Source organism: Pseudopipra pipra, chromosome 4 (assembly GCF_036250125.1).
Source record: "Pseudopipra pipra isolate bDixPip1 chromosome 4, bDixPip1.hap1, whole genome shotgun sequence".
Classification (NCBI taxonomy): domain Eukaryota; kingdom Metazoa; phylum Chordata; class Aves; order Passeriformes; family Pipridae; genus Pseudopipra; species Pseudopipra pipra.
The window spans coordinates 40,566,288-40,581,430 of NC_087552.1; the positions used below are offsets into that span (position 1 = coordinate 40,566,288).

General features: G+C 36.3%; 1 long non-coding RNA gene across 2 annotated transcripts; it reads left to right on the top strand.

The window, feature by feature from the left end:
• The first annotated feature begins 335 nt into the window (after positions 1-335).
• On the top strand, positions 336-9,767 carry LOC135413856 (uncharacterized). Of its 2 annotated transcripts, none has more exons than XR_010430442.1 (3): positions 336-481; positions 6,737-6,804; positions 9,592-9,767. It is a non-coding gene; the product is annotated as an uncharacterized LOC135413856 (long non-coding RNA). The 2 variants fall into 2 exon arrangements; XR_010430443.1 differs by lacking the exon at positions 9,592-9,767 and adding an exon at positions 9,372-9,516.
• Positions 9,768-15,143: the final 5,376 nt, after the last annotated feature.

Consider the following 15,143-nt stretch of genomic DNA (forward strand, 5'->3'; position numbering starts at 1 on the left):
CAAGATAATTTGTCTCACTCTCTGTGCCTGAATGGGGCTCTTTCATTCCATGTGCAGATATGATACTCCCTAACAGTGTTCAGACATTTCTGCCTTCTCTTGTTTCCTTTAAACTTTCTGCTAACTTGCATTTGAAAAGCTGCTTGCCCTTCCAAGGGGTCAAAGTTTCTATTTTGGGACACCTTGAACTTATCCTCTTGGTCCCAATTTAGTAAATATATCTCTGCCTAGCGACTCAGATTCTGCCTTAAAGGTCTTGGCATAACTAAGAGACAGCTGTGACATTTCTCCTTCTTTTTTCCCACATGTCAGTGTCCTAGCAACACATGAATAACACTGTCATGAAATGAGCCTAGGGCAGAAAGAATAAACAGATAAAGTATTGGGGTGCAGTGGCTATCAAAGTAAAGCAGAGGATAACAGTTTTGAATATACTGGTTTCTGGATTCTGCAGTAAAATTGCACCAGTCTCTACAAAAAGGTAAAGATCAGGGGCAATACACCTGCATCAGCATGTCACTTCACCCAAGCTAATATTGCCACTGATAGTCCCTGCTAATTACTGCAAGGCTATTCAATGAGAATTTCTGCTTGCTTCTCTACACTGTGCAACTTTACTGGCATTTAAAAGACTAACAGAAAATGTAAAACAGGTTCAGGTACTTAAAACATGAGACTACAGCTGAACTATGGAGTGAGATGGTCTTCAGTGCTTCCCAAAATCCTAATCCCTAATATTTCAGGCTGATGACCCACCCAGATCACATCACACCTCCCATCTAGGTGAAAGTCTGCCTTACACTTTCTTGAAAAGAATAGGAAGAAAGATGAATGGTGGAAGGGAATTGTATGTGTCTAAAGTTCTTCTTGAGACAAAACTGGGCGGCAGCTGGAACAGATAGCCAGACTGAGTCCATCAGGTAAATACAAAATACGTTGGTTTTGAACATGGAATTTATAAAGATATGGAAACAGTGTGAATTTTAAGAAATTCCCTTTTATCACATTACAGCTTCTCTGGTAGCTTGCGTATCACTTTCCCCAAACTATGTTTTGTGTTACTGTGAATGCACCATATAAAGAATAATATGATCTGAAAGTTCAGGTAGCTTTAGAAATGAGGCTGTAAAATCTCAGTTAAATGCCTCTAAACAAGTCTGAAGCTGAGCACTCACCCTGGAATCCCAACCAGTAGAGTTAATTTTCTGCACAGTGGCTAGTATGAGACTAAGTTTTGGGTTTGTGCTGAAAACAGTGATGATAATCTAGAGATGTTTTTGTTATTGCTGAGCAGTGCTTATGCAGAGCCAAGGCCTTTTTCTGCTCTTTGTACTGCCACACTGGTGAGGAAGCTGGAGGTGTATAGGAAGTTGGGAGGAGACACAGTCAGGACAGATGAACCTCACTGACCAAAGGGTTATTCAATACCATATGACAATGATGTAGCATGATATGACAATGATAGCATATAAAGCTAGGAGAAGAAGGAGGAAGGGAGGCATTTGGAATGATGGTGTTTGTCTTCCCAAGTGACTGTTGTGCATGATGGGACCCTGCTCTCCTGGAAATGGCTGAACACCTGCCTGCCCATGGGAAATAGTGAATTAATTCCTTGTCTTGCTTTGCTTGCATACTTGGTTTATTTTTTATCCTATTAAATTGTCTTTATCTCAACCCACAAGTTTTCCAGCTTTTACCCTTCTAATTCTCTCCCCAGTCCTGCAGGTGTGGGAGTGAGAGAGTGACTCTGTGCTGCTTGGCTGCTGGCTGGAGTTAAATCATGACATAGACTTATAATGAAATCAGTGTAAAGTCAGCTTATAATAGCATTAGTCAATGGCTTAGTGTAGTTAGCAATAATAAAATTAAACGGTCACAGCATACAACTTACTACAGATAAAGAAATAGGCTTGGTGAAGGCTTTGGTGTTTTTTCCTCTCGCTGAGAGTAAGCTATGTAGATCTTCAGCTAGTGAACTCATCAAGCTTACCCCTGACTTTATTAGAAATTGCAAATTTACCTCTTGAGCTACTGTATTTAAAATATGAATACCATTAATTGGTAGTGATGTCAGGAATAATTCCTGTAAGCAGAAGACCAATGTACATGTCACCCTCACTTTGATCCTTGTGAAACAGCTCTTGTTCCTGGACAGGTTTCACCAAACACTGCTGTTTTCCACTGAGTCATGTGAAAGCATGGCTGGAAGGTTCCTGGCATATTATCCAATGTTATATCAATGGAAAAGATGTTTGGCATTAACACTGTGAACAAAACTCTTCATTTTCTAAATCCATTCAGACCTTGGACACAATGTTCAGGTTCACCAATTTCTTAGACCAAAAGCATAAAAAATCCTCTATGAAAACACAACAAAACTGCAGGTAACTACAGATTTTACAGTAAGTAAAGATTTTGGAAGACTTGGAAAATAACAATATTGATATTGTTTATTTCTTATTAACATCAGATTAGATAAGAATTGCAAAGCCTGATGTTTCATAAGAAGGGGAATGAGAGGACTGCTGTACACATCAAATGCAACAACTTGTGGTCTCTCAAGAAAGTCATGAGTCCCCTTGTGCTGAGATATTGCTCTACAGCTAAAACCACTTTTTTTGTCCAAAAAAAGTGGAAAAAAACCCTCAGATAATGAGTTCTCTAACCTGTTTGTGTATTATAACTCTACCTTTTCATGTAACCTTTTACAAGATCATTTCAACAGTCTGACTGTAAGAAGTGAACAAACAAAAGTATTTTTCTCATTTTGTAAAATTGATCTCTTTAATAAACAAGACACAGTTTGACTGTGATTCACAATAAATAGTATACACAGGATGCTTACAATTTTGCAAGTGTTGTTGGCAGCAGGTAAAAGGAAGCTTGACCACCACTACCTATTTCAAGAGAAAGAAGCCATACTGATTGCGATGGGTTACTTGACAAGATATCTACACTTGAACTAAGCCTTTGTTATAGTTTTTGTTACTTTTATTTGGTTAATTCAGAAATCATGATATTGCCTATAGTTTTGACTGAAGTTTAAAACCAGATTATATTCTTGCACTAATGAAACACCTGTCCAGTTCCAGAGACTTTTTAGAGTACTGACTTCAGTTTGGCTTTCTCTCTCTTGACCATAAGCAATCAAAGAGAAAAGCTGTCTTTTCAAAGATAACACCTATTTGGGACATAAAATCCCCAATTTTTTTAAAGGAAGAAGGAATGAGACTTGATTAGATTAAAAAGAAGAAATAAGGTTGAAGAATGAATTGAATAAGGAATTCATTTATGTTGAATCCAAGTTAAATTTTGAGCTTTTTGTGAAAAAACAGAACCATAGCTGGACCATTACTTGGATGTGTTTGTTGAATCAAAACAAAAAAAACCCACAGTGCTTCCTCTTGTGAGGGACCGAAAAAAGTTATTAAAGTTATTTCTAGCTCTAAACAACTTTGTGTATGCAGGGAGGGGGCAGATTGGGTTCTGTTAAGGTGGACTTGTGCTCTGCCCCCCACATAACCCTGCTTCCTTGAGAGCCTTTAGTGTAACTGTCAGCCACTGGCACACTGGGAGCACTGCCCTACATCACATCCTCTGGAGCCCCCAACCCAGCCCCAGAATGGCTGGCAGACTGAAAGCCCCCACCTTGAGGGAGGTGACCACAGGAGTCCAGAGGAAATAAAACCAGCACCACGCAGCCACTGCATTGTTGTGGCCCTACTGACCTTGGACTTGTGGAGCTGGATCTACCCTGGACCTAAGGCAGCAGCTATAATTCTCCCACTCTCTTTCCCTTTCTCTCTCTCTCTCTCCTTCCTTCTTCTTCTCCTAGTTTCCTTTTTCTCATATTTGGGCAACTTAAACCTGGATGGGTTGGAATTTGCTAAGCCAATGCTTTGTGAAATGCTTTATGTTGATTGCTTCAAATTTTGCCAAGTTCCCTTATTTTCCAAAATTTGCTAGTAAAAGTGTATTTTACACAGTAGAAGTGTATTTTGACCCCTCAAAAAGTGTTGCAGCGTTTCTCCCATGCCTCGAGGTATAAAAGAACTGAAGGCCCTTTTAATAAATCCTGTGGGCAGGTTTTGGAGCCTTGTATCTCTTTAAAGTAAAAACCCTTCAATGAGCTTGTGAGAAGTCTCGCACCTCTTTTCTCTTCCTGCCCCTCACCTGTCTGCTGAAAAGTTTGTGCCACTAGCACTCCAGGGCAATACAGTGCTACAGCTTCTTGTCTTCTACACCATTTTCCAAATCAAGGGAGAGAGAAAGAAGCTGTGGCACTGCGGGGAAATGAGAGTATGTAACAGCTGAAGAGGGGAAAACCATGTCCTGAAGGAAGATCTGTCAATTGTTATTTAATCTTTTCTAGTCTTTAAAATTTCATTTTCTAACACTGACACCTAATGAATTGTTATGAATATTAATCAAAGTTAAAAACAATACAACTTCAGTCATAACTGGAGGGGAACTGGAAGCAAATTGAAAAAACTTCCGCCACTGGTCCCTTTTTCTAACACAAGACAGAGGATTATACTGTGACAGGATATTTCTGATACAGTTCTTTCCACTTCAAGATAGTTGCAAATTATTTGTGAGAGAATGCAGAGAATTTCCAGCATAGGCATACATAAAATAATTTGTTGTTTGTACAATGCTTATGCCCACCTAAAATATATGAATACAATGGCAAGGGCTTAAATTGATGAAGAAAAGGGAATTTGAACTTACAAATCCCAGAAAGATGGATGCAGGAAAAAAAAATATTCTGAATGCATGACTGTGACTTATGTTGTACTCATTTCTAGTTTTCTTTCAAAAGAAAATTCCAATTAATTGACCTGATTCTTTAAACGTGTTGATTTTGGCAAGATTTCATATTTCAGTGAAAACTAGTCCTGTCAAAACAGTTGAAACCAGCTGTGTTTTCAGGAGTAATGGCTGACTTATGACCTAAAGCACAAGAATTTCTATACAGTATGTTGGAAGAGCAGTAGTAGTCCAAAAGTTTTTGATGGTGCAGAGGGACCTGGATGGGTTATTCATTGCTTACTTTGCTAAGAGACTGAAAAAAAAAAAAAACAAAAAATTTTTTTGATAATGTTATGTACATAAGATTTCCCTACTATGCCCATCCTAAGCCAGTGTCCTTATAGAGGTTGGAGATCACCTGTTCATAGACTTAGAAGGCAAGTTTCTCACTGCCTATAGCTCATTAAAAAAATTGTTTTTATAACATATTCTCCCTAATTAAAGCGTTCCTAATTAAAACTGCAATATTTTATTACAAATCTGATATGCATACTTTAATTTTATTATGTCCTTCTGCCCAGCAATTCAGTAGTAGACTGAATATGCTTCATTCATTTTCCTTATGTTGTTAAAGTGCTGTGTTATGAAGTTTCAGGTTGATTTCTTTGTGAACTATGCATGCAATTATCGAAGACCATATCTACAGAATCCACTGCTGTTTTGTTTTTAGAAGTGGTGCATTGTGATAGAAGCAAAAAGCTAACGCTGCAATCTTTCACAAAGACTTCATTTTGTTTGTCATTTTTGCCTTATTGTAATTTAAAATGAGTCTGTTAGAATAGGAATTTGCTATTCTTGTTTGCAGACAGAATTCACAGAATGGGTTTAGTTAAAAAGCTACAATAAGAGCAGTACTCATTCTGGTTATGCATTCAGTCAGAATGAAAGATACCTTAAAAATGTACAATACAGCATAGTCCAAAAGGCTTAGTACTGTGCAGGGCTAACATTCATAGAATTGCAATTGGATAATATACTTGAAAAATGTTCAACATGAAGTATGAAAATAGGTGGGGTTTCATTTTTTTTTTCCTGTGACTGAAACATAAGAGATAATGGGAAAAAAAAGAAGTTAAAATAAGCAGTTATTAATGAAAACAGGACTATATTTTGCTAAGCAGGCTTCCATTTAATTTAAATTATAAGTTCAAAGATAGTTGTTCTTATTATTTCTTCTTGCTAAGTAATAAATAAAAATAGTTGTGAGCTTAAAATTCCAGTCAGATAGATGACATAAATCTCTCCATAACTGTTTGGACTCTTAGGAACCATTTCTTAGGAAAGACTGAAGGGCAACTGAGTATGAAAATGAAATTATTCTTTTGACACATCTAACTCTTCCAGGCCAGCAGGGTGGTATCAGCCATTGTCTCAGCTTTACAAGTTAGACAGTATTCAAATGATAGGTATGTGACATCCTTCACAAAAGGAAACGTCACATTAAAAATTGAAAATATTAAGAAAAAGTTAGATAAACGCAGCTGTGAAGTGCGAGTGGCTAAAATCAGAATAGAGGGGAAAAAAAGTGAATTAGCATACAGAAATGCTTTAGAATGCCATGACAACACAGAGACAGGCAGGCTCAGGCTATTTCATGTCATTCTATTTGACTTCTTCTTGCCCCTTGCCTCTCAACTTTCAGTCCAGGAGAACAAATGCTTTGTGTGATATTTTAATGAATTCTTTGCACATTTACTGTCATTAAACCCTATTTTCTCACTGTTAATTATAACAGTTCTCCTGTTAGTAAAAAAAAAATAACTGCCATCCTAATGATGTCCAATTCTTGATTTCTCCCTCTGGATGAAAACAGAATTCTTGTTACGGCAGCATGTTCAGAATGCTTTAGTTAAGATTCTGTCAATATTTTCATTAACTCATAATTTTAGAGGTTTCAAAGTTGCAAAATGTATTCTGTGTTCAGCTGGACAGGACCTGACAGTGCCTAAGACCTAAGCCTGGGGCCAAAGTCAATAAACCACTCTAAGAAGGGTGAGTAAGCTACGTAATTCATATCTATACAATGAATTTCTGTTAAGTAATATAGAAAGATCTTTAATATTTGTAGATATTTTATGTATACTTTAATAAATAAAGATATATCTGTTGCGGAATGACAGCCGTGTGGTTTTTGGAGGTACAACTGTATTATTGCTCATGTTATATATTTTTTATAAATCAATGGCTGACAAATAAACACTGATTGTTCTAAGGTAATCTGATTGCTTTCCCTGATCCAGTGCTATATGCTGCACATAGTAGGCATATCACTTTTTTTATTCTGAAAAAAGCACAACTGTCTGTGATTTTATTTGCAGTAATTTATATTTTTTCTGAGGAAGATGAGTCCTTATAAAGCAGAAGCAATTTTCTGTAACATTATAAATCATGTAATACAGGAAGTGTTATGACATTACATCAGTAAACTACACAGCTCCAGCTCTTCTTTCCCTTTAACGTTCAGCCTTTTAAAGGAAAGAAAACACTGTCTGTATTACAGCTATGAGGCTAAATTAGTAAACCTGTTGCTAATAAATAGCGCAGCTGAAAACACATTCATGAATGAAGAATCTTAAAAATAAAATAAGCTAAAAAATCTCAGCCATTTTTAGTATCATTTATACAAGCTGAAAAACTAAAAAAAGCACCTTGTGTACCATCAAATTGGGAGTATTTCTTATTTAAAGAAAAAAAAAAGGCATCTTTAACAGCACCTTCTTGCCCTCTTACCTACAGAGGGCCAAAACTGATTTTGTAGGAGCAAAGAGGCTTCCAAAGCCAGGAAATGTCATTTCTAGCAGAAGCACATACCCTATCAATCAAAGAGACACTCACAGTACTTGATATACTTTGTCCTGGCTTTCTCCAGACTACTGATGTCACTTCTGTAGTTTGAAGTCCTCCCTTCTTACATCACTCTTCCCCATGCTCTGTGTCACATTACCTTAAGAAGACACAGGAACAGAGATCAGCTACAGAGGAAGAAATGTAAGCAGAAGTTGGACTGGTATTTTGAAGATACAAGCAGGGTATTCTTCCGAGAAGTTTGCCCTTGCTCTTGGAGGCAAACCCAAGTGATCTTTTTGGAAAATAGTATCAGCACCCTGAAGTCCACAAAAGGCTTCTGTACACAATTTCTTTTATTTTTGAAAATTTTCAAATTAAATATATTTCTTTACATTTAAGCAGGGTGTTAGCAACAACTTTTGCTTAACATTGGCTTTTAAAATGTGTTTCCATGTATTAGCATATTTAATTTGCAGTTCTAGGTTCATGCATATTTTAACTGCAGTGAAGATTACAACATTAATGACTAACAGTAAGGATATTTTCATCAAGTCATAGGTAGATACTATTGATATTTTTGTAGTGAAGAGTGTATCTTAACACATGTAGCTTGTGTTTCTAGAAGTGTTAACATACACGGAGGACACTGGTAATGCTATTTTGAACTAAGCAGTCCTCAATGACACTGAGAAAGGTGGAATTACCATGGCTTTCCCCAAGAGATTAGGAAAATCAGTTCAACACTTGTACAGAAGTATATGAGAATTCTTGAGAGAATTTGGCATTTAGAAATTAAACTAAATCAGTTCACCCTGCAAGTAGAGAGTGACTGTGAGACAGAAGTTCTTGTTTAGAAAACATATTACTAAAAGAGCTAACCACTAAGAAGCTCCTGGCAGTAAGCCTGTTGTTTTATCAGAAAGAAATCTCACACTAAAAAAATATCCCTTATAAAAATTTCTTGTGACTCAATATAATAAGAAAGATTTCACTAGAAGAAAGAAAACTGATATATGACAAAGTCTAAGACAGTATGGAAGTAAGATTATGGTTTACTGCATACTCAATGATCTGAGAGTACATTTTATGAAAATTTATTTCTAATGAGATGGGTACCTAGGTACCACTCTGTAGTCTTAGTGCCTGAATTTAGTGCTTCAAAATATGCTAGACTTTAAAAGAAAGTATTTAAAGATGAATCATAATAGTCAAAGCAGAATAAAATTATGAAAGCACTTTTAAATTTTTTATTATTGTAGTAAAAGTTGATGGTTTATTTTTGCTCCCATTGAAGTGACTACCATAATTTCCATTCTCTTCTTAGTTTCCTGTTTTCTATTTAGTTATCCTTTAAGTTGTTTAGAGTTAATTGTGACTTCCTCTTAAACCTGCTGGAGTGTATTGGTTTGAAATCAATTTATAGATTCTAGTTCACAAGGAAACAAGAGCAATTGCTTTCCATTACTATGAATAGACCCTTTGCCCAGGTGAAAGTACCATATTTGAGTTTGCATTTCTCACATGTAAGAAAGGATCTGATTAACTTATTCTGAAGGGAAAGGATCTCAATCTCTTGTTGATTATTGCTGCACTTGGTATAAATAATTATATTACTAGAATATGGACGTTCCACTTTGCAACTGCAGTCTTTGTATGTGGAGCTTTTAAACTGCTTATAAAATATTCAAATATTCATCGAGTCAAAATAAAAATGTATATGACCCTGTAGTCTTTGACAAAGCCATTTGCCTGTTTTCTGGTTCTTGTTTCAGAATATATTTTAATAATTCATATGAAGACAGAGAACATCACTATAAGATATCCAGAGTACCTTATCACAGCATATTTGATAAAGCAGGTTGGACTTTTCTTCTAGGAAAATCTGAATAACCTTTAGAGCAACAAAGGAATCTTTAACTGGCCTTTTGATTTGTTGGGTGAGTGTACTGAGCTTTTGCATTAAATGATCTAATTCCTTTTTATTATTTTTAGGAGTTTCTTTGTTTTCTATGTATGTGGATTGAAATATTTCACATGAAACTGAATAATATATTTATGTGAATAGAGGAAGGAAAAAAAAAAAAGCCTGACTGCCATTTGCTAAATCAGAATCAGAAACTTCCTTTCCCAACTTATCTGATCAGATGAGTACCTAAGGAGCAATTATTTAAGTGATTCTGTTTCTATATTTTTGAAAGAAAGATGAAAAATTCCACTAAACGACTCTTTAAAGGAGACCTCAAAGAACCTCACATGCATGGAACGGGTTTTCCCTACTTTCATTACCCATAGGGAAGAGCTAGCTTTGGATGATGTTCATATGGAGATTTTTAGGTATTAGTTCATATTCTTATGTACATTTATTATGTCAGGAGAAAAATCACTGAGGTCTACCTTGTTTTTCAGAGAAATAATTAATGATTTCAGGTCATAGCACAGATAATTAAAGATAAACAGACCAAGACCTGACCTACCAAAAAAAAAAAATAATATGAGAAATGACTGTTCTCTGTGGAGCTTAAGAGTGTTTATTTTCAATATAATGTTAAGCCAAATAATTTAATAGTTCATATGCTGTTTTATACTATTTCAGGGAAGCGTAACGTGAATGTTATGCATATTTCCCATATTATGTCAAATATCCCATATGAAATAGTCATAGAGTAGTAGTAGTTTCACTCATTTTTGTATATGAAGTGAATGTCCACACAAAATTTTAAGCAGAATGCCTTGGTATCAGATCAATATTCAGTGAAATCTGATTATCTGTAGATTGCCTGTGTATGTACGAGAGATTTCCTTCAGAGACAAGAATTTTCAGAGCTTTGAGTAAACAAGAAAAGAATTCTTATTTCCTTAGAGCTATGTACCTTGAATATTCGTAGTAGCACAATTCAAACACATGCTTCTTGTTTACAGTCCTCTCATGTTCTGAGGGAAGGCATGTTGCCAAAAAAAACCCATAAGGATTGAGGGATTGTAGTATGCTGGACTCTAAAAATCCGGTAAGGATTCAGTCTTGTGGCCATGTGCTGCAAAATAGAGAGACTAAGGCTGCAATAACAGATAGCACAACCCAGAGAGGGACACACCTACAGAATGAAATATGCTCCAGCTGGACCCTGTTTTCCAAGTGACCATTTCTAGTTGGATAATATTCAGCGTCTTCCCGAGGAACATGTTCTTGTTCAGTTTCATCTGAAAGGAAAGGATCAGGGGAGACAAAGCAAGCACAGTGTCTGGGAAAGACCAATTGACTACGTCTCTGCTTAAGGATGTATCTGAGGAGTATACATTGTATGCAGATCTATTTTTCCCACCTGGACAATAGAGCAATAACAACATGGTTCATCTTGTTGCTTCCATGAGGAAAAGTACAGCTGTTGTCATGGGAAAAGACACAGAGCAGAGAGCCTCCAGGAAGAATTATCCCTTACTTTGAAAATCACATTTCTTTGGAGACAGCAGCAGAAAATATCCAAGTTGGTTTTTTGTTTTATTTTCTCCTTTTAAAAAAAATACATCATAAGTTAATATCTCTCCTTATCTTCTCTCAAGCACTTTTAGCCCAAATTGTGCAGGTAGACACCTACAGGACAATGGCAATTTGAGTGGAGTGGGCCAGTACTTCCGTCCTTTGTTTTTTTCACAGAACAGGAGGAAAAGTGTGATTGAGGGATAGGAATGAACTTGCACTCCAAGATCAGACCATTTGCAGCTACAGAGAGAAAGAGACAGAGAGAGAGAGAGAGAGAGAGAAAGAGAGAACCCCGTCCAGATATCTCCCACACTTTCCATTCACTCAGTCCAGAAACACGTTTAAGTCTCAGTCCATTTCTTTTTATTTTCACTTTCCAAAATATCACTAGTTCTTCCCATTCTTCTTCCAAATTCTTTCGCCATCCTTCTCAAAAGAGTGGTAAAATTCAGTGTCAACTATTCTACTGCAAATTATTGTGTTACCTTGCTTCAGCACAGAACCCTTAATAATTAGTCAAAAATACAAAAAGTAGAACAAATATCACTTCTCTAAGTGAAGCAGATAATTTATCATTTTTAAAGCAGCTGCTACCGTGACCACCTAAAGGTTATCTTAAAACTGTCAGTTTTCCAGAGAACCTAATTTGAAGACAGAGGCTCTCAGTGTTATAAAAAAAATACAGTTATCTTTATTAAAATGAGAAATAGTTCCGTTTGGGTCTCCAAAGGCACTTGTAGAGGAGAGATGTAAACACACATATACACAAAACAGGAATAAGGAGGCAAGTGTGGGTGATGCTCTTCTTAGACATATGCATTATTATATGAATATAAAACTTGTCACAGTCTGCAATTGCAACAAAATAGATCTTATCCTTCCCTGAGAATGTCTGATGTTGCCATATGAGCTACTCCATTTCACTTTTTCTAGGGTCCTTCAGTTGTGTCCCATTTAGCTTCCACTTCTGTTACTAAACTTCCATTCCAAGTTAGGATATTACTTTCTTTGATTATATCAAAATGCATTTATCTTGGAGAATGAGTTTAGAGAAATATAGCCGAAATGTTTGTGACTAGCGACTAACTATTTTCTGCAGGTACAGTTGATGATCTCACTCTTAACTGAATTCTTATCTCTTTCCAGCAACAGTTAAGAATGTTCTGAATGAATTTACAAAAACTTATCCTGATGTTTGGAGAGGCGGCTCTGATAAAAAAAATCAATACATCAGATAGATATCAGTATATTTACACCGGGGGAAAAGGAAAAATATTTTATATCTATGGTCAAATGAAATGAAGAAGTAATTTTGAGTTTGTTATGTACAGTTGTTTCAAGGAGGAACAGCACAGCATAGCATAGGTGCCAATTAGCAGTATTAGAAGTGAAGAACTAAACAGAATGGGCAAAGAGAAATCCCCAAGAAAAAGAAAGATAAAAGAAAATTAAAGAAAATTCTTTTTTTAAAGAAGTGTCTTCCTCATGACACTGAATTAAAGTAAGTTGAGGGACAAAGTGGGAACCTGCAGAGTCACGCATGCGGAGCTGCAGAACGCTGCAGGGTAGTGCTCCAGAAGACACAAACTATTCCAAGTGAACAGAGCTGTAGTTCTACTTTTCCTCTTCACTAGCTCATATAGCACACAAAACACACCTAAGCAATAAAAAGAAAATTACTGCATCGCAACTGATGGTGTTGACACAGTAGACAGTCTCATCTGACAGATGTGCCTAAGCAAGGAGCTGGGGCACCTTCTACCACCAGAGTCCCCTGGAGCACTCCAGAGCACTGGAATCTGGAAATGAAAATGGAGTCTCAGTATTTCACATCATTCTCTGGCGTCATCTTTGAGTAGTCTAGGCTCCTAATTCAGATGGTGTGATGACTGAAGTTGGATGGTGAAGATAAACTGCCTATTTCAACCTTTGTAATCTTCCATTTTCTCTACTCTGAGCATCTGTATAATATCTGAAAAGCCAATGTTTAGCCTCTGTTATTTGTATAGTGGGCATCAGATGAAATGATAGAAGTGCAGATTAACTTGTACTGCACTATTGCTTGTTGGTCCTAAACAAGATAAACCTTTATGCCCAGGAAATTGTATCCCACTGCAGATTTTCTAAAAGCTGACTGGTGATGTGTTACCTATTGGCAAATATATTGTACGATTTGCTAGACATGCACCTTCCAACATCCCTATGTTGGTCCATCAACTGTATGATTATTGCAAAATCAATATGATATTGAAAAAATACTGTTGAAAAGTTCTTAGGTAGCTGGTTTTTGGTCGTCTATAATAAATGAGCATGACTGACATTTTTAAACCTTGTATTTCAGATGCATAAGTATATATCAATTAAGAGGGTGAAGATGCTGAATAAGCTAATGTGTTTGTCACTCTAGGAGATTCATGCTCAGCTGTGTTGATGTTTTCTGTAATAAATACTTGCTCAGGAAGTCCACAACCATAGTCTGTGATCCACCAAGTTGGAGCAGAACAAAACAAATTAATAAGATGCTGGTGCACGGAACTTTCTTTGGGCCCTCATCTGGCAATTTTTTACGTGGAAAGGTGAATTGCACATTTGAGCAATTCACTTGCAAATGGACACTTATATAAAATCTCACATATATCTAAGAGTTTAACAGTTCCAAGCTTCATTTACAAACAAGGTCTGTGATCCGAATTCCATAGTGAGGGATGCAAACTGAGGAAGCATGAGTTGGAAGCGAATACAAACCTCCACAGAAACACCAAGATGAACCATGCATTGGCATGAAAAAAAAATATAGTTGATGAATTTGTAATTTGCCGAATTTCTTGCAAAATAAGCCACTTTCCCCTTCTCAGTGCTCTAAAATTATGTCTGATTCTTTAAGAGAAAAATCTCAAAAAGAGAGGGCTTCATCAAGCATACACTTAAATTTCACTGTAAACCAGGGATAAAACCTTTGCCATGCAGATACACCTTTTTTTTTCCCCCAATATAAGAAGATAAAAATTGATTGAAAATGCATAATGTAGTTCTCTGACTCTCTTTTGTGTGTCATTGTTTGTACACCTAGTAAAGTGATGATGTTCACTGTCCAGAAATAACAGTAACATTACATGCAATGGGCATCTCACAGGCAAAAGAGAGAGCTTGGACACTGACATCTGTGAAAATATTAGCGCAGAATAGGTTTCTGAGCATCCTGATTTTTCTACAACTACCCAGACTATTGCTTTCCATTTGAAAAATTGATTTTCAATAATATATTACTAATTACATTTATAGGGGAAAGGTTTTTGTCTCCCCAGCACAGCCATTTACCCTACTTAAATATTCAAGCTGTGTCAAAGTTTTCTTCATCTTTAGACAAGAGGAAATACTCGTGGAGGTTTTGTGTTCTCTACATAAATATTTGTGCAATGTATTTAGTGTGGCAACATATGATTGCTGAAGATAAAGCATATTCTTCAGGCACAAGAGTACTTGTAATAATGGAATGAATGACAATTGAGTCTCTGCACAGGTTGGGGTGGAAGGGAGGAGAGGTAGATGAGATGCATTAAGTGCTCAGTGCAAATTCCCAGAAGCTTATGAATATGCAGAGGTATCAATGAGAATGTGTGACTATGGGAATATTTTCAGATGATAATTCCAGAGTTTTCTCAACAATCTGTATGTAGTTTGCCATCTGCAAAGCCTCTTAGATGAGTATGAATATGGAGTAAGTGCAAAATGTAACCAAGGTCTATTTACAAAATGAATTGGCAGATTTCATTTTGTTTGCTCTGGAGAACTACTGCAAATATGTTCATTCAAAATTTTATTTAATTTATGCTAATAAAATAAGACAGACCAGTAATAGCAAAGAAAAAAAAGGGCACAGTAAAACACTAATATGCAAGATCTGGAAGCTCCACATTTTTGCAATTTTCATCAAATACTATGTTTTATGAATATTTTTTCTTCTATATGGCACTATATGAACACCCCTGGGGCACCAGGAATCCAGAATAAGTTAGAGTAATTGATTAGCAGTTGCCCAAAATCACCATTCTTCTAGCATAAATGT